Raw genomic sequence first — 26,358 nt, forward strand, 5'->3', positions numbered from 1 at the left:
TTCATCTAGTCCAATTGCTGCATTGCGGGAAACTCAACTAAAGCATCCATGACAGATGACCACTCAGCCTCTGCTTTTAAACCCCTAAGGAAGGAGAGTCCATCACCTTATGAAGTAGTCTGTTCCACTGTCAAATACCTCTTACAATCAAAGTTCTTCCTGATGTTGAGTTGGAATCTCCTTTCCCGTAACTTGAAGCCATTGCTTTTGGACCTACTGTAGCAGCAGAAAACAAGCTTCCTCCATCTTCCATGCAACAGCTCCTTAGATATTTGAAGATGCCTATCAGAACTCCTCTTAGCCTTTTCCCCAAGCTAAATATACCCAACTCCGTCAACCATTCCTCATAATCATTCCTGACCCTTGATCATCATGGTTACCCTCTCTGCACATGTTGTAAATTGTCAATATCATTCTTAAATTGTGGTACTCAAAACTGGACCCAGTACTCCAGGTGTGGTCCCACCAAGGCAGACTAGAGTTGGACTATGACTTCCCTTGCTCGGGACACTATACTTCTGTTGGTGCAGCCTAGAACAGCATTTGCTTTTTTGCTGCTGCACTACACTGCTGATTCATGTGCAACTTGTCGTCTACTAACACCCCTAGATCCTTCTCACATGTACCACTGGCAATCCAGCTGTCCCCATCATATATTTATGCAGCTGGTTCTTCCTGCCTAAGTGCAAAACCTTACATTTGCTTCTATTGAAATTCATTTTGTTAGTTTAGGGGCAGTTCTCTAATCTGCTAAATTCATCTTGTATCCTGGTTCTGTTTTCTGCGGCATTGGCTACCCTCTACCAGTTTAGTGTCATATGCAAATTTGATGAACATCCCTTCAATTCCTTCATCCAAGTTGCTTATAAATATCTTAAACAACAGTGGGCCCAGGACAGAATCCTGTGGCACCCCACTTGTCACTTATTTCCGGGATGACGAGGAACCACTAGTAAACACACTTTGTGTTCAGTTCTCTGAGTATAATTTTTGCTTCCTGTACAACAGCATTGGTCAGTTTTTGGTTTGTTTTCTGATGCTGTTATTCTAAGTCTTGTTGGGTTTTCCACATAATTTTATCAGCTATTCTCTGCTTGAGGAGTATCATCTATCTGATTTAATTACAAGATGGCTTTCTCTAATTCAGTGGCAGCAGCAATAGTGTCATCTGAAGAGCACTTGGCACAAAAACCTTGCTACTGCATAACATTAGAGAATTTACAATGGCATAAATTCTGTCGGCTTAAGTTCCACCAGCATAGATCCAGTTCAGCCAATATGACTTGAGCCAGGACAGACCAAGATCTGCCTATTCCAAACTTTCTCACTGAAGCAGATCTTAAATTTGGATTACACTGTTAATCTCACAACTCAGATTCATACCTAGATTCCTTATCTATCACACAGAGTAAGCTATCAAAGATGTGTTTGCTTGCACTTCAATTGTCTCTTGCTTTCCAGCTACAGCTCCATGTTGGCCTTTAGTATATCAATGTATGGAATTAAGTAAAGGGGTTAGGACAGCAAACAGGTTATGTAAGGACTTCTTCTAATTAGGCATGACACAGGGAACTCTCAAAAAACTGGTTGACTGATGGCAAAGCCATCATAATCCAGATAGCAACTCACTCACTATTCTGTAGCTAAAGTGAATTTAGAAAGACAGCTAAACAAAGAAAATAAACCAGTCATACACTCTGTGCCCTTGTGGATTGGCCCTAATTTAAGACATTACTACCTGTAGCCAACGGAAAGAATGTAAAAATGTCTTGTCTGAGGACTGATTCATACAAACACATTGATCACTTGATGCCTGAAAAGGCATTGCATACATGTGTGGCTGATGCAGAATGCCTGCCCACAATACTCTGCCTGGTCACATGTTTGTCCCCAATGCCATATCCTGGCCACATGCCCTGTGGAAGAGTGAAGAGTACAGATGTACACTCAGAAGCCTCCTCTAACACAGCTACCATTGGTTTAGTAAAGGTCTGCACATCTACATCTGTACAGGACATAAAGAGGAGCCCTTTACACTTCAGCTGAAGGGATGGCTGTCAATGAATGGCCATGTCAAACATGGCAGGACAGGGTCTCAAAACAAAGATGTACTCTCCCAAGTGCACATTCCCAGCATGTGCCCTCCAGGGAGCTGGTTTCAGGCACCAGGCCCATTGACAGACCAGCTCTCTGCATCACAAAGCTGTCTATGTGAAATGAATGCTGACAACATTATCATTGCCATGTGGGAATTCCTTGTGGATGATCACAGTGCCTGGAGACAGACAGACAGGTCATGTATCAACAGCAATGAGAAGAGGAGGAATGACTGCTGGGGAAAGCACAGAGAGAAGAAACACCATGGCACACCTAAAGCAGCAAAATCAGACACTTCATCTGCCTCGCCTGCAATAAAGCATGTCTCCCCCATATCAGTCTCTACAGCCACAGCAGCTGCTGTAACTCACCAGCAGTTTGACTTTACCCTAAAGGCACACTCTTCCATTGTTCACTGAGACAGATGGATGACAACTGCAGCAATGGATGTAGCAGGAAGGCCTATTTGTGCTTAAGGGTGTGGCCAATATGTGCATTTTCACTCCTTCCTCATTTGTCTGGTAAATGCAAGAGAAGTACAATGGAATATTCTTACACTGACATCTGATCATTTTGAGCTAGTTCACACATATAGGTCCATAAATTCATTTATGGACAGCAAGATTTGTTGCCTTGTATACAACAGCTTAATTTCTTGACACTTCATTACTATATACCGGATTGATGGTGTGTGTCTGATTGTGAGAACTGACGCCATTGTAAGACTCTGCATTCAGCATTATGTGAAGCAATATTATTCTGTCTTTGGCTTTATATTTGCAGTGTGCCATTCATAATTCCTGTTCAGGAGCTAGGGATCCAAGATTACTGAAATAATGTTAGGTTCTGCTCTCAGTTTATGCATGATAATTTGAACATTTATCAATGTCTCCCTCTCATACAGCTACGTATGTGGGAGCTATGGACAGATATAATAATATATGCATTTCCCTCCCTTGATCGATGTGCATTGAGAATAGAGGTATTTGGGCATGTCAATATGTGATGTTGTAGTAATTAAGAAGCAAACATGCATATGTGAACCTGCTTCAATAACTGAGCATTCAAGTGATGAGAAAAACAAGCTATGTTCATGAATGTGTGAACTAGTCTTCAGAGACACACAAGAACTACAATTCTTTTCTTTCTCTCTTTCATCAGCATTGGTAAAATTAGGACACAATTCAACTCCAAATCAGTTCTCTCAAATGGTACAAATATTGTATGCTTTACTTGAAGTGTTTAAATACAGAAATTGACAGTATTTTTTAAAAAATAAAACACAGCATCCACCATGCCTTAAAATGTAGAAGAGTTTTCAAACAGAAAAGAAGTTTCAAGAGAGGAAAAGTTGTTGGTTTTTTAACTGCTGGTGTTTTCATCTTTCTCAACATAAAAGTAATTTTGTTTGATGGAGCTATGACCATTTCTTCCGCTTTAGACACCTTGAGAAACAGGAATCTATTTTCAACCTACCTAAAAACATACTGTAGCTGAAATAATCTCACAGTGTCAAAGAGATAAAATAAAAACCCTTCATCTTTCAAAATTTAAAGGAAAACTATTTGTGTGAGGGTGTAGAGTCAAAAGCTAGCATTTTAGAGTGAAACATTCTGTTTGTATGGCCAGGGTTAAGCTGAATTTTGGCCTATAACTCCATTCACAGTGTCTTCCTGCCTCTTATTTTGAAGAGTTTCAGTTATTTGTGCTATTTGGGTTAACTAAAATCCATCAAAATGACCACTTGCTTAGTTCTCTCCCTCATTGAAATAAATGGAACACATTGAACTTTGGCTGAATTATGTCTTTGTCTTCAAGGTTTTAATGTTCCACTTGTCTTCAGTATAAGGTTAGTCTTTTCTTGAACTTCTCAGTCTATTCAATTTATCTACAAGTTCAAGAAAAGACAGTAAAAGGCATATTTGAAAACAACAACAACTGCTCCTTGTTAAACCATTTAAAATATACAATGAACTTCAAACTTCTGAGTAACTATAGCTGCAGTTTTCCCATCACAATTTTAAAAAAATTAAATTATTAAAGCAGGTTCTTTGCTCATAAGCAAAACATTTTGAACCTGTGAATTATAATGCTGTAGATGAAAAAACATTTTTTTAAAAAAACTGAACAGTATATTCAGCATGATCAAAAATTGATTTTCATCAAAAAAAATATTCCAAGATGCATATATTTCTTTACTCTAGAGCAAGCCATATTTACATTAATTTATAGACTTCCAGTCATTGTGTATACACATAGAACTTTTTCTGCTATTACAGTTCTGCCTCCTCCCATGCAAAATACCAAACTTTTGCATATAAATAAATCCAGAACTATCCCTGCAGCTTTAATTTGGGTAGCATTTTAAATAGTTATTTCCTAAAGGAAAGTGTTAGTGGTAATATTTTCATGGCATACTACAATTTCAAATCTGCAGTTCAATAAAGTCATAGCAATTTGTCTCAGAGGTCTTGGCTATCTGAGCACGTTGTTTGAAACTATAAACCAAAATGAAAGAGAAATATGAATTGCTGAGGTTGACCGCTGTTGTAGTAAGGTGCTGAATTATGGAACAAATTAGTTATGAAACTGTTTCTGAAGGAATCAGGGAACTGTACACTCTGCAGTACCACAAAATCAAATGAAGATACTCTGAATGAAAACAAATCTATTGTTTCCATGTATTTTTTGATCAAATTTTGGTGCCTTCTATGAGCAGAGATCGATAACTGCTTTAACAAATCTTTGGCATAAAAGTAGAAACTTTTCCCTCATGAAATAGCTTAATGGAATGGACTTCTGAGTTGATTTGCTTAGGACTGCAGCTTTAGTTAAGGAAAACTAATCCTAAACACACACTCAGTGACTAAAAACTAATTCCCACTGAAATCAGGTGGACTTCTTTGGACTAGATATGCTTAGGATTGCATTGCTGGTGTCATATTCAACATTTACCAAACTTTTAAAATGATATCTGAACAAGTTTGCGCAAAATAATATATTTATATTGGAGAAATTACAGAAAAGTCCCATTCTCTATCTCTCCTCAGCAGGAAAGAAACCATTTGTTTTATTGCTGTGATAATGATGATATGATCATGAAATGTCGTTATTTTTTTATCCCATTACTGTATTTGCTTCAAAGATGTTTCGCAAATTTTTTTAATGCTGCTTCCAAAACCTAAAAACACTTCATAGATTTCAAATGACAATGAGGCCAAAGAAATATATGTACAACTTTATCACACCTGGCTCCACCTTGATGCATCCCTTTAGACAAAGCACTACTTCTCTGTATAACCGAGTTTACCAGGTTGCTTAGAGAGAAAATAAATAGCAGTATGATTGTAAGCTACTATTGTTGTAAACAACAAGAAGATTTGCACTCTGATCCAAAACACATTTCTTGAAGTGTAAAGTGTCCACCTCAATCAAAAGATGTCAATTCCAAGTAAACGTATTCAGAACTAGAGCGTTGGTCTTTCCAAAACTCCCATTTGAAGTCGTTTTAGATTTTATTCTTTTATTAAAACCAGTACAAATATTTCTTTTTTTAAAAAAAGGTATTGAAAACTTACCTGTGCGGCACCAGGCCCTCCTAGCTTTTGAAGAATGAATAATACAAAAAAATTGGCTTAAACGTCTGATGAAAGAAAGGAGAAGTTCTTTTGACTTCAGAGCCTTCTGAAAGCTTTGGGAAGAAACAATTTCCTGCCAGTAAAAGGCACTTATGCTTTGGGATTTGAAAACTCACAGTATGTCACTGCTTACTGCTTGCTATTTTGGGTGTTCCTAGTAAAACATAGGCTCTTTTGTGCAAAACATCATAATGCTTCTCTGAAGTTCAGACTGAACCCAGCATTGAAATCAAGCAAGACGGATGTAGTGAGCAAAATGAAAATGGATTTTCTTTCTTTTTCTTTCTTTCTCTCTCTCTTCTGGAAAAAGGACTTACTGGCAAGTACCAGATGTGTTAAAGAGAAGAGTCATTTTCTGTGTGAGTGTTTTGCAAATGAAATAGACATGCCCTCCACTTAGATGTTAAGAAAACAATCGATCATTTTACAGGAGCTGCAAAGTAATATGAAGTAAAGGACTGGTTCTGCAGCACTCCCCTTTTGCTTGCTTAAATATATTTTTCTATAAATTCTTAAATAATCCTTCCTATTCCCAGTCTCTGAGTGGATCATGCCTACCTTAATCTTTTCATAGAGCTCTGCACTCTAATTTCTGCCAGCTTTTGACACTTGTGATGTATATTTTTAGGACCCATCTTATTTTTATGGTTCTACATTGTAATAAGCTTTTTTCAGTATTGTGTTGTATTTGTCTGAAAGCACGCCAGTGCAAGTAAATAAATAGGTACCACTGCAGCAGGAAGGTAAATGGCATGACCCAGAAAGCTGTCTGCAGACAAATGCCTCGGCCTGAAAGCGAGATGAGCGCCACACCCCATAGTCGCCTTTGACTGGATGTAACTGTCCAGGGGTCCTTTACCTTAACCATTTTACCTGTAATTGTTGTAACCTGCCCTGGAACATTAGTAGTATTATTACTATCATTACTATCTCTATTTCCAATTTCCTGAAATTATTCTCCCACTATGACTACAAAGACAGATTTTCTGCTACTTTCTGGCATGGGGAAAGAGAAATTCTTTCAACGTGTTGGGAAGGCAATTGCCACTTACCTTCCAGAAGTGTGGTCCATGGGAAGCTATGAAGAGAACCCAAACTACATCAGCTGGCTATGCTTCCTGGAACAAATTGGGATTGATGCTATGCAACCTGCGGGGGTGGGAGGAGGGTTTGCACATGGTTAGATTATTTAACCCTTCGTGTCACTTCCAACTCTACAGTTTTATGATACTATGATGTGGCATTGCTTTCAAGGCATTCCAGGAAGTGTGGCTCATAGCAAGCTGGGGTTGGGGGAGTCTTGCAACACAGTAAGTGGCATGGTTGTTGTTTCGTTGTTTTTGTTTAAGTTACTAAAGCAATAAAAATGGAAAGTCATTGGCTGCTTCCTAAGGTTACTTATGGTAAGCATCTACGGGCTTCCCCCCAAATTGGAGAAATTTATTCCCCTTATAGTTCTTTGGGGAGGGTTTCATTTTGTCCCACCCATCCCGTGAACTTTTAATAAATTTAGGATCATGGATCACATAACTGTTTGAGAAAAGGATATCCAAAGCTATAGACCAGAGGTTGGCAACCTTGATCGGAAGATGGGCCGGTCGACGCTCCGTCTGTTGGAGGATGGGCCAGAGCGTGTGGGCCCGCATGTTCTTCCAGGTGGGAGGAGTGCCTGTGCACGTGTGCACACGCTATTTCTAGCGCTCCTCCGACCCGGAAGTGCACCAGAAATAGCATGTGTGCATGCACTTCTCTGTCCCGTATTCACGCACACACACTATTTTTGGTGCACATCTGGGTCGGAGGAGCGCCCATGCGCATGGGCCGGTTAGACAAGCCTTGTGGGCTGTTACTGGCCCATGGGCCTTAGGTTGCCACCCCCTGCTATAGGCGATCAGTTGTGCAGTACATTTTTCTTCCTTTATATTTTATTGGATTTCAGTGACATGCTCATTGTCGTTTCCTAAATAAAATGAAGTTGCAAGTGTGGTACATATACAAGGTTTTACTAGTAGCACAAAACACATGGACAACCACAAATATTTTAAAAACAACAAAGATCCTTGTGGCACCTTAAAGAGAAATAAATTTACTATGGCATAAGCTTTGTGAGCTCGAGTCTGCTTCATCAGATGCATTCCCTATGTCAGGGGCGCAAATGTCTTATTTTAAGGTTATACAAGATTTTTTTTCCTGTTTTTTCTTCAACAGACTACCATGGCTACCTCTTTGGAAAATACCACAGTAGAATCTTGTTGCTAGATGTGGAGTATGACAAGGAACTGCTTGACCTTTCAGTGGACTGCAGAAATTAGTTATTTTTGATACACTTTTGGTCTTTACTCCTTCATCTATTATTTCAATTTAGTTTTCTTGGAAAAGATCATCGTGACCAAAGTTCACTCAATGGTGCAATACTGGCCATGAGAAAAGAGGAAGGAGAAAGCTAAGGCAATTGACACCAGTGGGAAGTCTGATAGCTTTTAGCAAAATTTTGTAACATAAGAACTGTACAGAATGCAGTGTGCAAGGAAATTTAGCTCTTGTACTTTACAGTACAAGATGCATTCAAGAGCTTGGATCAGCACAAAACTGCTTCAAGCAATCACCAGGAAAGCCCTTTGCCAGTTGCCTCATAAAACAAGGCCAAATTTATGTTTGTGACTTTAATCACAGATACTTGTGGCAAAGATGCCGTGCCATATCAGGGTGAAATTACTTGTTACATGGGAAGTCAGTGGTGATATCTCCCAATGTTTTGTTTGTTGGTTGGTTTGTTTTTGGTTAAAAACAGCTGGGCAGGGTGTCCTATTTAGATTTTAGCTGTGGGACAGGAGAAAGGAGCAATGCAGAAGAAGGACATTCTACACACCAAGAAAGTCACCTCATTGTGTCTTATTACAGAAGCACAAAAACGCTAAGGCAGCTTTTCACAACATGGAAACGTATGTCCAAATAGTGTGTCAGCATTCACTAAAGTTATCATTATAAGAGCTACATTTCAAATTAGGCTTCAGAAGTTAACACTTGCTCTTGGCCCCTGACATGAGAAATAGGGGCTTTTACATGGTAGTGCTGATCCTCATGAAATGTTCCCCCAATCAAGATTAGTCAGAGTCCCACTTTTTATTTCTTTTGCTAGGCAACACTTTAATTCCAATGGGCTTTTAATGTGTTAGCACCTCATATTATTGCTCCCAATTTTAATGGGTAATACCATTTACCCTGGCTGCTGTTAAGCTTTTGCTTTGTTTCATTTGTATGCGTTGATTGTGTTATGTTCTTTGTTATTGCTTTTCAAAATTGGTTGTTGCATTTGAATTTTTTATTTTGTAATTATGTTGCACATGGTTCTGTGGACTTTTAGTGTAAGAGTGGGATGTATACTAATGATGATGATAATAATAATGAAAAATCACACCTATTCAAGGATGTGTGTTTCAGCGTAACTGATCTTTCATCGCAACTCACAAAACATGGACCATTGCAAACTTTTTATTACTGGATTCCCGCCCCCCCCCCATAAAACTTCTCCTTCAGCAGCTATCATAATCACATTTGACAGATTGCACTCTCTGAAAAGTTAACCCAGAATGTTTGGCTATTTAAGGAGCTTCCTAAACCAGACTCATTTGAGGCCATATGGTTTTCCTTTCTGTTTATTAACTCCTCTGTTGAAGGTAAAAAACAACAACCAAAAACCCTCCCGGGTCCCAAGCCTAATTCCGGGAGAACTTGTTAAGTATAATTGTTTAATTGCACATTGAAATGGAGAATGACTTTGTGTATGTTGCTAAGGGTTCAACACTGGAAAATTTCATTAGAGTATTCTAAGCTAGAAAGAGGTCTCTGAGCTTCCAGCTAAGTTGATAATTAACTGTTAATGTTGTCTGCTAGCCTTCACATGGATGTTTAACCTTAGATCACATGATTAAGGTATTCAATTGCAAATTTTCCATTTGAAAGGGAATTGCCCCTTTTGGTCTTTTGATTCCCCAGTCAATGAGAAAAGGATGTGAAAATTATTCTCTCCAGGAGCTGCTAATGTAAGCTGTAGAACAGACAGAGCTTTGATTTTAGCCTGGATCATCATTATGTTGTACATTTAAGAAGAAGAACCTATGCCTGGTTATGCTTATACTTTATGCAACTCTGGGTGTTTCACTGATTGTGTTTGTACTTGTTTTGATGATGTTCTGGTTAGTAAAGTTCTGAATCATATGTATGGTCTGGACAATTTTATTCCAAAAGGAGTCAGCTTTTTTGCATCCAGTTGCTTCATGTTGCACAATATTAATATCTGCAATAGGACTCTATGCTCTAATAGTTGCTCTTACTTTTTCCTTTGCCCCTGCCCCTCTTCCCACTCCCCCAGTTCTGAATGTGTATGGCTGCAATGAATAGCCCACATCCACACATTTAAAAGTCATTCAATGCACATGGCTCCCTAATAATAATAATAATAATAATAATAATAATAATAATAATAATAATTGTGGTAACTGTTATTTGTTAAGGGTGCTGGGAATTATAGCTCTGTGAGGGACAAATTACAGTTTATGGGACCCCACATGTTTTATATGTGCATTAAATGGTATTTAATTATATGGTGGGTTTGACCATATATTCTTTAAGCTTGGGTTTGCTTTTTACAAAAAGAAACAAAGTTTGTATTTCATCATTTGCTCTGTTAATGTAAATCTTTTTTATTCATATTGAAAACCACATGAAATACAGTTTAAAAATTATCAGCATATGGAATGTAGACAAACATTACAAACTATCACATCAATTCACTTGTTTGTTGCCAAAGACTTTATCACTATCCCACAGCATCTCTTAGTGCATTACAGTATAGAACTAGCTGCCTCTGTACTCTAAGTAGGTCTGTTATGGAATGCAAAGGAATAAAAATGATGTGCACAGCACAAGGAAAGTGTGGCAATGAAGATAAAGAAAGCAGAACATTACTGAGAGCTACAGGTGTGGAGCACAGGAGGTTATATCACAAGACTCAGGCTCTGCATTTAGGAAGGGATTAAGGCAGTGCACAGTAGATGGAGGATATATGTAAAAAGGGCTGAGAATGAAAGAGTTATAATTGAGAATCAACATCAGTTGATGTTTCCAAGAATAAACCAGATGGAAAAGCTGCAACTGGGTTAGTTCGGCGAGACGCCAGCTGAAGAACTAGCTTACCCAGCAGACAAGAGGAAAAGAAATTATCCTAGAGGCAAAACAGCAAAGTCCCAGATAGATCAAGTGTTGGCAAGCCCAGCAGCAAGGTCAATCATTTCTGGAACCAGCTACCCACTGGCCAGATGGAGACACCATTTGGGTGTCAGCCTGGGCCAGGCAATTGCTAGAACAGCTTGACCACTGAGCAAAATAACAAGCAAAATGGTAGCATTTCAAACTCCAAAGGTGCCTAAAGGTACAGTAGGTTATAATTATGATTTAATGAGCAAATTAAGACATTTTGGGAGGTATTAGCAGTGCAAGCAGATTGTTAGACCAAAAGCAGTCATTTGCAAATATAGTACCTGCTACCTTATATATCTTACCCAACTAGTGTTAATAAGTGATGGTACTGGCTCATCCTGCATTGTGACTCAGAAGGGAGGCATGCAAATTGGTTAACCAAACCAACCCCTCTTTCTTTCCTTTCCTCATGATCCTTAGCTTGGATTTTGCCTTTCTCCACAACTGACACTCACTCTCAACACAAGGAAGGTTTCATCACCAAAAGTGCAAGTCAATGTGCATGAGAACTCTGAGAGAGGGCTTGTATGCCCACACCTGTCTCCCATTCACAAATACAGTTTAAGAGTGTTCAGGTAAACACCTGCAAATGCCACACTAAGGAGTGTATCTGGTCATGGTTCCAGCTATTCAGCCATGCCATCTTTCAGGAAATTCAATTCTGTTGTTTTTAGGGAAGGGGAAGGATTGCTTCCAACCAGCAAATAAATAAACAAACGTTCAGACATCACTGTCAAAACAGTCTCTTCAGTGACAATAATGCATTTGCTGTGAAATATCTTATAGGAACCTCTGAAGGAGAGTGTCTGATGAGTGCTGAAATAGCTTAGTTTGTTTAAAATAAGAGGATGTGAAAAGTAGCTCAGCCCCAGAAGACTATTTCTAGAATGGCTGTAAAAACGTCATATACAATGTATGGCTTTGACCGGCTAAATTCAGTTCACACAGTAAAGAATAGAAAGAAGGTCACTATTGCCCCCCTTCATTCATACACTATCACATCTTCTCATTACTTGAGCTAAAAGGAGCCTTCTGACTCAATTCTGGGGCATTAAATTCCTCGACATTCCTAAAATTCATTTAGCATTTAACTTCCTAGTGAAATCAGCTGGACATAATTCCACAAAATGTGCTTAGGATAAAAATTCCCCTTAGCTTATATATAAGTATTACAGTTTAATTAAATTGTAGATTGTACAATTAAGACTAGATAGAGTTGCACCGAAGTGTGGTGCAATAAATAAAATGCAAGAATGGAAGAAAACATGTCTCTACATTTTAATTATCTTTGTTCATAGTGATGTTTCCTGGAAGAGCCAGCTCAGAAATCAAAATGAGGAACGGCAGTTTGTGATTTCAAAACCAGAAACTCGTCAAAAACAGCTCAGGTTTTAACTGTGGAAGTAATTCTGTGCCTGGGCTGGGCCACTTTTGACTGCAGCTGAAGGTCATGTGGCAATAGACCCTATTGTGTAGCACCCTTCTTGCAATGTTGTGGTGCTGGTTGCCATCTTAACTCAACTGTTACTTGTATTATTTTAAAAATGTATTGTGGAACAGTACTTGCCCTTTCCTGGACTTTTTGGTGAAAAGCAGGTTATAAATGCAAAGAAATAAAAAATAAATGGTGTTTATTCATTTAAAACTTTAACTTATTTAATCTTATTTATATTGGACTGTATCTAATGTGGCATGAGCAGTGCTCCACTCATGCTACAAGACTTCCCTTCCCTTTCCTCTCCTCGTGGAACTCCAAAATTTACTCTAGTCTCCCAACCCTCTGGAACAGATTTTGAGATTGCCTGGGAGGTTCCATGAGAAACAAGGAGAAAGTACCATTATGCAAGTGGAAGTCTGCTCTGCAGCTGACCTGCAGCACTAGATACAACCCATTATTTATTCCACCATTTGTAAGCCATTTTTCACCACTGGGTGATCAAAGTGGTTTCTAATAGCACTCAATAAAGCAAACCATCAATCAAAGCAATGCCGTATTTCAAACTGCTAGGCTGGCTGAGTTATAATGGTGCCCTTTGCCTCCTGCCTTCAAGGAGGAAGGTGAGTCTGGAGCGCCTATCCACTTCATTGTTGGCGGGAGCTGCTGCAGCAGGAGCTACAGGTGCATGGACTCTGGGGCATCCATGGGTGCTTTGCAAAGCTTTTGGTTTTCATCACCCAATGTCAATCAACTCATGCTGTTGGAACTCACATTATTAGGTCAAATGGACCATTACAGCAATTTGCTCTATCATTCTAGTGGTTAAATCATTGCAAAGGGTTACAGTCATTCACATCTCAATAAGGTAACAATCATAACCCAGAAATAAGTTCTGATATAGAACTTTTGTTGCCATCCATCTGTCTCAAGAGGATGAAGTCAAACTGCTGGAGCTGCAGAGATTGGTAACTTGTAGCTGCTGCCTCCCATATTGTTTTTGCTGCGTTACTAGCACTCAAGTAACCACTACAGGACACAAACCTGGGTAGTGTGTATGGAGGTCCTGGGCTGCTCAGATGACAAGACCTCATACTCAGCATCACTGATGTGGTCCAAAGGAAAGCAAAGCAATACATTTGGGACCATCTTGGCCTACAAGACACCATCCAACCATTTTAGGGTCCCCATTCTGAATTTGTTTAGGTTTTACTTCTTAGCCTTTTCTTATCCCAAAGATGTCCTGCAAGACAGTGGGTACGGATTTTTCCTCAGAGTTTATTCCTGCAGGCTTTCCAACAAATGATTATAGTCATAAGACAGTGGAGGTTTAGCATCAGAGTTTTCCTTTTCCTTATAGAACTTCCTAATAAATAGATTAAAGGGTGTGCAGCAATCAACAGGATCTGCCTTGCATCTGCAACATTTGGAAGAAGCCCAATTTGTTCAGGGTTTTTTTTGTCCTGCTTTTGATGTGCTGCAGTCCCTCCAGACAGCAATAATTTTGTAGCACTAAAGAAGCATCACAGAAACTAAAGCAGAATAAATCCACCACTGGTGCACTATTAATGTGTTAAGAACACTTTGCACTCAAACACCTGTCTGGAGAGGCCCTTAGATCAAGTTGGGTTTAGGAGGGGCATATCCCATTAGCCATAGTAATCTGACTGTGGATCAGGACATTTTCCTATACATAAACTGCACTCTTGGTGGCATTGCAAGGACTCATACCTTGATTAATATTTTTATTTTATCCATTGTTCCTTTTTATCCATTTGTTGGATATTTTGAAGAGTTTGCATATGAGCCACTGTCTTCTCAGCTGAATAAAGGAGATACCAATTGCCATTGGTATCAGCACTTCGGCTTGAGTGGGTTGTGGTGAGGAGTATGAAGTACTATACTGGCTCAATCAAGTGCATTTTTGATGTATGGACTAAATTAACGTTCTAAATAGTACAATTCATCTTTTAATTCAAAAGAAACTGTGGAAATGAGAACTCTATTAACGGGAAGGAAATATACAGACGACATTCTGAAAGCGCTGTCAATGGCCCAATAAAATAGCCTGACGAATTAGTAGATAACAGCTCTTGTAAATCAGTGTCATGTTCCTCTTAACTATGACTGCATGGACACACACCAAATCACACCCCAGCCTTTTGCATTGTTGCTAAAGTTGTTGGCGTAAAATGAGTGGTGAGTCAGTGTTCGTGATGTCAATTAGAAGGTTGAGTTTTCTTCCCCCTTTTTCTTTTTCTTTCAAAATGGGAAAATTAAGAGAATATCAGTACCATACTGCAGAAATGGTGATTCCTTTCAGTTCTGCAAAAGCACGCCTCCATGCCTCTCTCCCACTGAAATGGCTGGCAGCCATTCATCAGAATAAATCCTGTACAGTGAGCTGGCATTGCCCCCTCCTGCTATAAAGGCTGACTGCCTCTCAATTTAAAGCTAGTGAAAGAGGCGTCTGCTGGTGGACAGCTGAACAATTGTCAAACCAGACAGCTGAACAGTGGGGTGGTGAAGGCCACAGTGGAGAGGGAAAGAGGGTCGGTTTCTGTCAAAAAATGAACAATGACAGTTTGACAAATTTCATAGTGGCACTTTTTCTTCTCACACAATTAGCTTTAATCCAAAGGTAGCAAAATTGCATAATTAATGATCTGTTTAAGCACAAATGTTAAAAGAATATTAGAAGCATCAGCCTTACCTTTAAGCCTCTGCCCCACCTTATCACTTCAGCTATCTATTTTGTCCACTGGTAATTGTAGCTGAATTAAAAGGGAAACATAGTAAGTTTTAATAGGTAATCTTACCATTGAACTTAATGTTATCACAACATGTCACTAGGCAACTTAATCTTACCTCTGGCTGTAAGATGCTTTGTATCTCAGATGTAATTCCCACATACATTTTGCTCCTGAACAAAAATAAATAGGCATTTCAGCTGTTGTCCAAATTATACTCCCAATATTAATTTTACTGGGCATTTCAGCCTCAAAACAAATCCTCCATTAAACATGTTTCACTAGGGCACTTTCCACATTAATGACTGAAGATGTTATACTAAGCAAGTCACTATTAAATTAAGCATTTTATTGGAAATATGGTTCTGGTGCATTTAAGTAACTCATAAATGGCAACTGTTTTCATGGGCAGAACCAACATAATTGCTCAAAGATCTTCAGCTCTAGTAGTCAAAGAAGAGTCTGGAAATATATTACATTTGGCAATAGGCATTTGTAGTTGTGCCTCCTTCCCAAGGGGTGGCTTTCCTACTGAAGGTAAAGGTTCAGAGTTTACTGAGATGAAGCTAACTACCCTTCACTTCCCAAAAGCTTATCATTACATCAACAGAATCCCTGTCATGTGGATTCACAGGATTTTTTTCCAAGGGAGGAGGCAATGTAAAACACTGAAAGGCAAACATGTTAGCTCCTAACAACAATATAAGGAGAATATAAATGTATATTTCACCTTTCATTCAAGGATCGCAGGGTCATTTACAGCTTAAAAAGAAGAAGAATACCAGATAGGGAGGGAAGGAGATCTTGAAATTATGGTTTGGGGTGTCAACTGCCCCTGTGGATTACTATGACCCCGGAATACACATGGCTTATATACGTCCAGCTTCCACAGGTTCAAACATACCTAGAGAGGTCGTCAATATTCTTGCAAAATAAACCCAGTTATGGATTTCAAAAGCTCTCTTCTATATGCATTGTGTGTGTCTATTAATGAAGCCTGGCTCTGTTGATAGCTGCTAGCCATGGTACCTAGAATTAAATGCCCATGATCAAAGCCAGCACATTTCTCATTGTCAGATACCGAGGCCAGACGATCATAGGCTGGTCTGCTCATTTTTGCCCTGCCTTGCAATCATATTTCGGACATCTGGCTGACCATTGTCTGAGAACAAGAGTACTTGACTGTTCTTTGATCTCACCCGTTGTATTATTATATTCTGATGATGCTCTACATAAAAACAATAACTGACGACGACTTCATTGGACCTCATTTTTCAACTGCCAGAATGAAAATGGTATCCAAATGTGTCGACTGCTTACGTGATGTGTCAGACAGCGATGAACTGCCATTATTTATGTACAGATTCCACTATATATCAAGTTGGAAATAGAAAGATTTATTTGCTCTTAAGCATTCCCTTAAATGTGCAAATGTGTAAACACGGATGCATTTGCATGAAATACTTCTGGGTGAAAAACAAATTGAATGCTCAGGAGCTCGATGTAATCTAAAGTACAGGTTCATTGGATTTAAATGAGAAATGTTGCCTACGTCCCCCACCTTTTACATATTTTGGCTTGAAGATAAATAGCCTAGTGCCACTTATTGAATATCCTAAAGTGCTATGCATCAAGAAAAATTACTATCAGAGATATCAGAGCAAATTTGCGCATCACATTAGATTATTTTTTATGTCATCCCTAAAGATGTATGACTCCTCCACAACATATCTTCATGAAGATTTAATGGGTTATTTTTAATGAGTAAGCTTTTCTCCTCCTTCTGGTATTTCTCTGTCATGTTAATTGTTACAAGATAAAGCTGATAAAGCTCTTTCCCTCCCTCCCCAGTGTTTGGTTAAAAGTTGCAATAATTTCTTTGATTCTTTGGGAAACTACAGTTCTTCGGAAGTATCTTTTGAAGTTGGGCGTTCTCTTTTGTTTGCTGGTAGGGCTAGATATAGAGTCTTGAAGAAATGAACATGAACATATTTTCTGTGGTATTTTCACTAATACATTCACTTAAATTAAACTCTCCCCTCCATGTAAACATTAGTTGGTTGGAGAACTGCATCACAATATTTGTGCAATTGTGAAGACAGCTGTGTTTTGGCTCAGGTACTGTTTTGGAAAGTTGTGATAGATTCACCTTCAGGTGAAAACAAATGAATTTCTGCCCCCATCCCTACTTGCAATATTAAGAGAGTGGGAAATTGGGATGATATCTCTCTCCATCTGTGCTACCATTCCTCCTGGCTCTGCTTTTGTCTCTTCCCCACTCTGTGTCACAGATCCCCCAAATCTGGAGATGGTTGCAGTATCAAAAGCTCATCGAAAATATGCAGCCGCATCCTATTGACCAAAAAAGCTAACCAGGAAATTCATATCCCTTCTCTTACTTTTGGAATATTTTATGGCATTTATATCAGGGGTTGGGCATCTCAAACCCAGGAGCCACATGAAGTCCTCCAGGCCTTTCTGTTCAGTCCTTGGGACTCTTCCCAGGCTACAACCCGCACCAGCCCTGCTTCACACCATCCTTGAGTGTTTTTGCCTGGCTGGAATGTGACCTGGAACTGTGATACTGTCTGTTGCTTGTCTGGAGGGAGGTCATAAGAACCTCTGGCTTTTGTGTGGCTGGAGCATAGTATATTGCCAACAGGCTTTATCAGCAGTTTAAATTTATTACCCATTCACTTTAATGATTATCTGTGTTGGTTTTAGTGGTGTTTTATGCTTTAAGGTTGTACACTGCCCTGATATTTTATGATATGGTGGCACTGAAATATTTCTATACAAATAAATGAATAAATATCACATGCCTTCCCCTGTCTCCTTTTGCCTCTGGCTACACTGGTATGTGATCCTAAGAAGGTTGCCCCACAAGGGAGTTGTTATGTAGTAAGCTTGGATTCTAGAACAATAGGCAGGTAAGATCCTAAAATGCAGCAACCTGATTGGCCTGCAGGAGCAGCCCAATCAGGCCCCAGGAGGAAGTTAATCAGCGTGTTAGGCAGGTAGGATCCTAGAATACAACAACTGATTGGCCTGCAGGAGCAGCCCAATCAGGCTCCAGGAGGGAAGCAGAATCAGCCAATCAGATGGGACCCATTGTGTAAATAATGTATATAAAGCCAGAGGGTTGGGCGCAGTGGGGGGGATTCATTCACTGTTTTACGAGCTGCAATAAAGAGCTATGTGACTCTGAGTATATATCAGGAATACTGCCCTTAGTTTGCAAAAAGTTGCCTATAGGAGGCTGCACAACAAAGTGGGATAAATACTGTTACCACACAATGGCCTTTGATCTGCACAGACAGTGGAGTTTGCCAGACAGTTATTTGATGACCCCCTTGTGCTGCACATAGAAGAAGTGTCAACCATACCTATGATGGTTACATATGAAGCCACTCTTGCCTCTTTGACAACACAGAAGAAAAGAAAAAAGACAAATCATTTCAATATACTGTAGATTGATACAGATAAGCAAATTGTAACAGAAGCACAAGCCTTCCAATTTTCATCACTGGATGTGCAAGTGCAGTCACAATTCCTGTGTGAAATGTCCATACAGTAAGCTATTCTTCTTAAATTGCTAAAAAGGAACATGGCACAATTGTCTTTAACTTAAACCTTGGCTTCCTGTGTTGTTTTTCATTCTCCTTAACAGGAGGCAGAAAAATCAATATTTTATTTATACAGAAGGAACAAAAGACTTCTTTTCACTTTGAGTTCTGTGCATGAAAGAGCATCAGTTACCCACTCCCCTCCCTGCCCCAAAAGTCTTCGTTTTGACCTATCAGTGATCCTATTTGGAATCCCTGATTGCCTATTCAAACCAATGATGACCAGCCAATGAGACTGGAGTGCAAACAACTGGTAGGAGGTTATGCAGCAAATACTTTTTGACATGCTGCATAATTTAACATGAAATCTATTACTGCAATGCGTGGTGGCCTCTAGGCCGTTCTAAGGAGGCCTTGGAGAAGTTTAAAGCAGTAGATTCTCTGCCATGTCCAAACCTTTGCCAGCTTGTACAGGCCAGGCTGGAAGGTGGGATTACTTTTTTCTGTCATTTTCATGAGAACAGCTCTAGACAATTGTAGTTGATGGGAACCATGGGACTTTAGAGCCATCAATTCCAAAGCCTTTGGTGTCTCACTCCCACCCAAAGTGCCCTCTTGCCATGTCTACCACAGGCAGCTGTCAGTGAGAGAAGCAGCCATGGCTTCATTCCAAGTTGCTAGGGTGAAGCTGAAACCCAGTGGTGCACCTCTCTGCCAATGGAGACTGACTAACATGAACCTACCGTATTTTTCGCCCTATAGGATGCACCTTTTCCCCTCCAAAAATGAAGGGGAAATGTGTGTGCGTCCTATGGGGCAAATGCAGGCTTCGTGCAGCTCTCCACAAGCCATGGGAGCCCTGCGCTGGGCTCCCGCGACTTGCGGAGAGTTGCCTGCATGCTGAAGCCTGGGCGCGCTGAGCTGCTGAGAGAGTTGCCTGTTCTGGGGGCTGGGGTAGGGGGAAGCTCGGGCTTCCCCCGCCGCAGCCCTGCGCCTGGGGGGGGAAATACATTTTTTTCCTTTATTTCCCCCCCCAAAATTAGGTGCACCTTATGGGACGGTGCGTCCTATAGGGCGAAAAATACGGTATGTGCCATCCTAACCCTGCTCCATACCCAGGGGCTGGGTGTGGATTGCACTCTGGATTGCTTTTAAAAATGAAACAAACTTTATTTCTAGAGAACCGATCTACAAATGGCTATTAACTATCACATCAAAAACAAAGCTTCTACATAATGATTGCTGGATTTTTGCACAAGTAACAGGAGAGGGATTAATAGAAAAAAATATCTGCTGGACCATTGGTCTGATCTAGCAAGGCAATATCTATGTTACTTTATTCCTACAGTCACTATAAAATTCCTGATAATATTGTTGATACACATCTTAGACAAATAGAGCCTTCTACTATATTCTTTTTGGTTAAGCTACTATCTATCTTTGCTATTTAGGTTGAACTGCTGCCCATTGCCACATTCTGACACTGATACATTGCAAAATACAACCTAATAATATGAAAACTCATTGTCAGTCTACTTTTATTTCATGCAACTGCTGAAGACAACAACTGCCCAGCATGGACTCAATTAACCAGGTACTATCCAAAGGGTCAGAACAGTTTTTGTTTTCAAACTTTTTCTACTATTCTACTGTTTCTACTATTTTCTACTATTATTCTCCTGTTTAAACTCTACAGTGAGGTGTTGTAATGGAAACAATGTGAAAAGCAACTGAGAAATAATCATAATAATAAAATCCTTCTATTCTAAACCTTATCTCTATCCACAAACAGAAATATATAGTCCTGCATAGATTTCCTTGCACACATCAGAGATCTATTATCCCAAAAATGTGGTGAAAAGGCTAAAAGACATAAATTGTGTGGGAGCTGATTGACTTTATCATGAGGCAGGGTTGTTATCAATGCTAGCAGGCATCTGGCTGTATTCACTTTGATTTACTCTGCTGAGCGTTTTTACAGATGTAAACCTGCTTTGCCAAGACAAATGGAGTGGTAAATAAACTAAATGCTCATTGTATAAGAAGAGGAATTGTGTCAAGGCTCTAGCCATAGCAGAAGGGAAGTTAAAGGCGGGGGAACCAGGTTCCTAAGACACAGCCTTCATCTTTCCTAAAGGATAGACTGAAGCCAAAATAAAAACAATTCCAGAGAGGGATAAAACAGCTCTAAAGGCAAAGGGGAAAAAACAGGCCTGCTGAGGTTAATCTTTTTATTTATCTGCCCACCCCCCACCCGCCCACAAAAGACATCTCAGCAAACAGTGGCAGATGTCACCCTGACAGGAAAAGTGGCAAACGGCCATCTCTTTGTGACTTCTTTCTCCAAAGTCAAGCTGTTTTTTCCACTCCATTCAGCATGTTTGTGCATGCTTGATTTGGTTGGAAGAAACAGGGGAGAAAAAACCCCAAAAATAAAAAGGGCAAGAGTTCTGGAATTCAATAGAAGGTCAAAATGGCAATCTTTTTGCCGGGTCCAGCTTCCTTTTATGCTTTGACATCTGGTGCCCATTACCAGGACAAACTGAAGCAATTCAAATAGTTGGAGTGAGGAGGGGGAATGAGGGTTTCTCTCCTTTTTATATACCGAACCAGCTACAAATTTGAGGACAGGAACCGGGGCTCTGCGTGATGCAGCAAAGCAATAGATTGGCCACACTTGTTTCACAGGCATGGATGACTACAAATGTAATCAGTGATCACACTAGAGATGGCCACCCTGCAGGACACTCCTCTCACACAAAGAAGAAAAGAAATAATTATCCTGATGAGTTTGCACTGGATTTTCAGCCTGTTATAGCATGAAGCTCAAGCATGAAGTTGATTCACATCATGAGGAGCCTATTACATGGTATCTCTCTCCTCACCAGTTGAGCAATTGAATAAATCTAGCAATGCAACATTTTCTACAATGTTCCGACTTCGGGGCATCACATGACATCATAGAATTTGTAAAAGCAAAAATGTATCTTCTGCCTTAAACAACACACCAAAACAAAACAGCTTCACAGAATCTCTCTCATTTATTTGCATTCTAATGGGCTTCACTTCATCTTTGGCATCAATTCACAAAGAGGAGGAAACATGCTGTACTTTTGAAGGCCCATGGTACACAGTTAACAACCATACTCACGGCTACAGGCAAAAACAGGTCTTGAACATAGAATCTATAAGTGAGATTTGCTTCAGACAAAAGGCAATACATTATGTCCAATTGAGTTGCACTTCACCAGGGAGGTGATAACTTATCCATTTAGAGTCTTTCCATTGAAACACATATGCTGTATCTGGGGCTGAAATTTGCTTCTCAGTTAAGATAGGTCATTCTTATAAATATCTTGCCCCCATGACTCTTTATTCCACTGACAAAGTCAAGTCTTAAGTATAAATAAGGGAGGGGAAATCAGTCTAAAAAAAGAAGTCCTCCTGTTCCAAAGGAGATAAAGGGTTTTTCACACAAAGTTGGTTGAGTCCCAGCTGCACAGCATGACTGATGTAATACTTAGCAAGACATCAGGCATATAACTGACACTATTTATGGCATCATAATATATATATAGAAGATCCTTAACTTACTAGGGAGCATGGAAGGTCTCTGCACAATAGTCAAAGAGTTCCTCCCTTCACAGCATTTTTGTAATGATGTTTGACAAAGTTTAATATAGTCTTACTGATGTAAGGACACTGCTGCAAAGGCAAATTAATGGCTGGCTTTCGATACACATTGTCATGCTTTAAACCTGACCTCTACCCTCTGGCTTCTGACTATTACTATAAAGAACTGCAAGAAGATCAAACCTATCTATTCTTAAGGAAATTAGCCCTGAGTGCTCACTGGAAGGATAGATTGTGAAACTGAGGCTCCAATACTTTGGCCACCTCATGAGAAGAGAAGACTCCCTGGAAAAGACCCTGATGTTGGGAAAGATGGAGGGCACAAGGAGAAGGGGACGACAGAGGATGAAATGGTTAGACAGTGTTCTCGAAGCTACAAACATGAACCTGACCAAACTGCAGGTGGCAGTGGAAGACAGGAGTGCCTGGCGTGCTCTGGTCCATGGGGTCACGAAGAGTCGGACATGACTAAACGTCTAAATAACAACAACAAATAAAGAAATAATAATGCTGCCCTTTGCATTATTAGGGCAGATAGTATTGCAAACAAAGAACAGAAAAGTTATAAAGCAAAATGAATGAACCAAATTGTGGGACCAGAATGAAACACACACAAATTAAATCCCCCTTCGGACATTCTTAATGTGGCTTAAAAACAAAATGGAGAACACTGGAGATGAGCATGCTATCCCCCCCCCCCACACACACACACCATACTATTTGCCCACAAATTTGGAAGGGTGTATTGTACTTGTTGAAAATTGAGGCCTTAAAAGATGTGGGGAGGCTGCACAAGTACAGGAAGCTCCCTGCTTCACAAATGCACCCTCCAACTTGTGGGGGTGGGGTGTGTGTGATGAAATCAGTCAACGTGTGTGGGGTTCTTTCATTGAAGAGGTTGAACTAGATGACCCTCGTGGTCCCTTCCAACTCTACAATTCTATGAAACACAGCTACCGTCCAAAAGTCACACTTTGCTGAAATTTGTGATAGTTCTCCAACCAATGCAAGCAAAATGTGCAAGTTAGTGGGGAGAATAAAATTAAATGCATTATATTAGGGAAACTTACCTGCAAAAGACATGTATATGAGGCAAAAATGCAAACTGATATGTTAACATTAGGAAATATGTGCACTAAAATGCTGACAAATTTTCCCGATTAAAACAATAAATAACTCACCATCTGATGCAGAAATGTAGGGAACTGAACTTCTTTAAAAAATGAGAAACTGGGAGAAACCAAAATTGACAGATTCATGCAGCCTGTCCCCTTTTAGAAAGTATTAGTCCGAGACAAGGGAAGAGGGGGTTCTTCTATCCAAGGGTTTGGTTATTAATCATCTTAAGACATTCTCAGAGGAGATCACACACACACAAGCATTTTCCAATGGGGGGGGGGGGGAGAGGAAGAGATCTAAAACACTTCTGCCCAAACTGAAAATCACCCTGTCCTAGTTGAAGGCATCGGATACAAAAAGCTTTGCTGTGGGCTGGAAGCCAAGCACTTTATGATGCAGGCTAACAATAGCAAATGATTTCATTAGCATGGGCCCCGCTCTTGAGTTCTGCCAGTGGCCTTGACTCATTTACCCCATCATTTCCCTTCCCACTCAGCCCCTTCCCTGTTGTCCCTCCTCAGCTGGGATCACAACATTGCCTTGCTTTGCTGAATTCTATTTTTGTACAAACCAATCAGAGTCTTCCACATAATGTATTCCCAAGCATTCCCCCCCCCCGAACAACATCTCAAGTGCCAAATACCAGACTTCATTAATTCTCCAGGACCCCCCTATCCCCACCCCCAGCTGCTTCTTAGGACACAGATATCTAATGACTGCAGAAACCTACCATGCCTAGATTAGTCTTCACCCAACCAAACATACTTTCTCCCTTTACGGTAACCATTTCTATCAGCAACAATAGCAAAATGTAACCACTATGTTCAGAGGCAGTATCTGTCTGAACAGAAGACCTTGGAGACAAGCAACAAAGGGACACATTTGTTCATTCTTCACTGCTTGTCAGCTTCCCAGAAGTTTTTTGTGTTGCCACTGTTGAAAGCGGTGGGCTAAACAAAGACAAGTGATTTCCCCCCTAAAACCACAAACTGGTTTCAAGGCAGGGCTAGGGTCTAAGCTGAATCACGTCTTTCATCCCAAATTTGCTGCTACACAGAATGCAAAACAGTGAAGTTGAGTGATAAGAGATTTGCCTGTTAGCAGAGGAGGAGGATAGGAAAATGCCCTGATCCAGCATTTAAGCATCTATGCACCCTGACTTCCAAGATTTCAATTTATTCCTCCAAATCCAGAGAACAGCTTATCCCCTTGTGGCAATGTCAAAGTCCTGATTTGATTGAACAAAGCTTGCATGGAGGATGAACTATGCTCGGTCTGTATTGAGCATTTGTTCTGATTTGCTTATGGTGAGGTTGAGGTTATATGGCAATCAACACTCATACTGATTTGCTTCTATGGTGTTTACACTTCTTCCCATTAATCAATTGTTCCTCCCACATTTTTCAGTTCATTTCCCTATCACTTTCTTAACAGGAAAAAAGTCAGATCCTTTCTTAAAGTGAATTTGTTGTGCAAGGGCACCCAAATATCTAATTACCTGTTTTTAACATTTAGTGTAAGGTAAAGGTAAAGGGACCCCTGACCGTTAGGTCTAGTCATGGCCGACTCTGGGGTTGTGGTGCTCATCTCGCTTTATTTGCTGAGGGAGCTTCCGGGTCATGTGGCCAGTATGACTAAGCCGCTTCTGGCGAACCAGAGCAGCGCACAGAAACACCATTTACCTTCCTGCTGGAGCGGTACCTATTTATCTACGTGCACTTTGATGTGCTTTCGAACTGCTAGGTTGGCAGGAGCAGGGACTGAGCAACGGGAGCTCACCCCGTCGCAGGGATTTGAACCGCCGACCTTCTGATCAGCAAGTCCTAGGCTCTGTGGTTTAACCCACAGCGCCACCCATGTCCATCTAACTTTTAGTGTAGAATATGCTTATTGTTGCTATTATTATTATTTTACAGAATTCTGAATTCTGTAAATAATGCAGAATTCAGAGAAGTGCAAATTTCAAGACACAGCTGTTTCAGTACATATATTGTTTTGGAAAATGACTGGTAACTTTGCCTTTAAATGCAAATTGAATTTCTCCCTCCTATCCCTAGAGTGATGGCATGTCATCAGGCCTCAGCTCTCCTGGCTTGTATCTGCGTTTCAGCAAGAGCGAAAGACAACAGAGTATGTTGACATGAGACTCGATTTTAGTGTCAAACCATGGTTTGGTGTTGTATCTAAATCAACTAAGAAACAAAACGTGTTTGATTTGATATTAATTCTGCCAAGAAAGAAGTTGCAGTAAAACATCAGGAAGGAACTATGGATGAAATGCTTCGTCTAGGAAGCAGAATAGCAGTTATTAAATCCTACGATGACAATGATTTGTCAAAATATGTCAAAACTAAAATCTGCCTATAAATTGTAATATTCCATTTTTTGTGACATTAACTACAAAATGAAATGGGACTGCTGACACACTGGATGTTTCAATAGCTGCTCAGTGTTTCCAGCTTTCGGGCCATTGCAATGCAAATTAAAACCCACACAGTAACATGTTGCTTTAGGCATATAGCACACGGTTCTACAAAAGCTTAGTGCTATGTAATGGAAGTAATGTCATTGCTGATTTCACCCTATGGATATGCCAAGAGTGATGGAATGGGGCCTTACTGTCCTGAACAGCCTGTATAGGTCGTAGGAAAGCATATGTTTCTGTGTATATATATTGGGGAAATGTATATCTTTCTTGTATGCATTGCTGCATCTTGCAAAAGCATGGATATTTTTGAGGAGCATAGAGTTAACTTGAAGAAAGGCAAACAAAGGAAGAAAGTAGATCAAGGGATCTCAGCATGAAAATAGAAGTTTTGAAGTCTGAGAAGGCTTCAAGGGACCAAGTAGGGATTTTGCTA

General features: G+C 40.0%; 1 protein-coding gene across 4 annotated transcripts in view; it reads right to left on the minus strand.

Annotated features, from left to right (window-relative positions):
* The window catches only part of LOC310681948 (cadherin-19-like), a 74,906-nt gene extending 68,940 nt beyond the window's left edge, over window positions 1-5,966 (minus strand). For 2 of the 4 annotated variants that reach the window (XM_083450143.1, XM_083450140.1), the window contains exon 1: window positions 5,676-5,966. The gene's annotated coding sequence lies outside the window, so the exon portion shown is untranslated. The remainder of the gene's footprint in view (window positions 1-5,675) is intronic. The other 2 variants (XM_083450142.1, XM_083450141.1) reach the window with 1 other exon arrangement.
* Between the last annotated feature and the right edge of the window lie 20,392 nt (window positions 5,967-26,358).

The sequence above is a fragment of the Podarcis tiliguerta genome, assembly GCF_965153285.1.
Source record: "Podarcis tiliguerta genome assembly, chromosome: 7".
Taxonomy (NCBI): domain Eukaryota; kingdom Metazoa; phylum Chordata; class Lepidosauria; order Squamata; family Lacertidae; genus Podarcis; species Podarcis tiliguerta.